The sequence below is a fragment of the Notothenia rossii genome (genome assembly GCF_949606895.1).
Source record: "Notothenia rossii genome assembly, chromosome: 1".
NCBI classification, from domain to species: Eukaryota; Metazoa; Chordata; class Actinopteri; order Perciformes; family Nototheniidae; genus Notothenia; species Notothenia rossii.
Genome location: NC_136912.1, coordinates 40,614,466 through 40,615,529, shown reverse-complemented (window position 1 = coordinate 40,615,529; position 1,064 = coordinate 40,614,466). Strand labels below are relative to the sequence as shown.

The 1,064-nt window shown below is 34.5% G+C and overlaps 1 long non-coding RNA gene across 2 annotated transcripts in view; it reads right to left on the bottom strand.

Annotated features, from left to right (window-relative positions):
• Positions 1 to 820, bottom strand: part of LOC307015037 — a 2,397-nt gene extending 1,577 nt beyond the window's left edge. The window contains exons 1-2 of one of the 2 annotated variants that reach the window (XR_013801389.1): positions 499 to 820; positions 1 to 155 (exon numbers count right to left, since the gene is read on the bottom strand). The exon at positions 1 to 155 is cut by the window's left edge and continues 567 nt beyond it. This is a non-coding gene — a long non-coding RNA (uncharacterized lncRNA). The remainder of the gene's footprint in view (positions 156 to 498) is intronic. The other variant, XR_013801390.1, reaches the window with a different exon arrangement.
• Positions 821 to 1,064: the final 244 nt, after the last annotated feature.

Here is a 1,064-nt window from a genome sequence, read left to right as displayed (position 1 = left end):
TGATAATGAAATACTTTTTAATTTACTCTTTAAAGTATGCAGACGACTCATTTTTACATTGTGGGTAGTTTCCAGAAAATCCAACATTTCATCGTAGCTGAAGCCATCATGAAAGTATTTCCGAATGAGGTCCTCTTCTGTGGGACTATCAGATGCTGATTGTAATAAAAAAAAAACACAAGGAGAAAAAGAAGAAAACATCATATCATGAATCACTGTCTCAAAATCTGATTCTAAATGTATAATTTTCTCTATAAAGAGAGAACTAATACACAATTATTAATGTATAATATAAGCGGTTTTGTGTATTTAATCATACATTGGTCTACAATTTAATGATGGGGTCTACATATTTCACATGAACAGACAATGAAAAAATGTGTCCTTCATGATGATAACTAGTGTATGCATCTGCCAATTAGTATTCTAAACAGAGTAGTGTGTTGAATCCTTATTTCTTGCATTTGAAACAGATACAATACAAAAAAGTGAACTTACTGTTGTGTTCAACTTCTGCCAGAAACTGTACATTTTTGCCAAAGGAGCCACAGAACACTTGAACTGTCCCCAGATGTTGGCCACAGAAAGGACAAAACATGGCAGCCTGAAAAGACATACATTGATGTAGTAAATCCATGTAATCAAGTCAATCAAAAACACATAGTCTAAATAGTGGTTAGTTAAATAAATAGAAATATATCATGTTTATTGTTGAATCTGTGTTTTGTCTCTCTCTCTCTCTCCTTGAATGTCTTCTCTATATTTGTTCTTGAGCATGTCTAATGCACACTACTATCCTGTCATTACTTTGTCCCTCTTCACATGTCTCTCTCTCTCTCTCTCTCAGGCAATTGCTAAAGTTCTGTATAGTTGCAACATCTATACACAAATACATACATATAAACAAACTGCTAAGAATTCAAATGTCCTTTTTCCGCGGTACTCACTATGGCCCGGGTTATTTACCTGCACTTGATTTGTCATCTCTTTTAATAATGTTCTTCCCTCACTTTATCTTCTCTTCACGTGAAGCTCTCCTCTCCTCAGCTGGTGTAGTAGTTAGG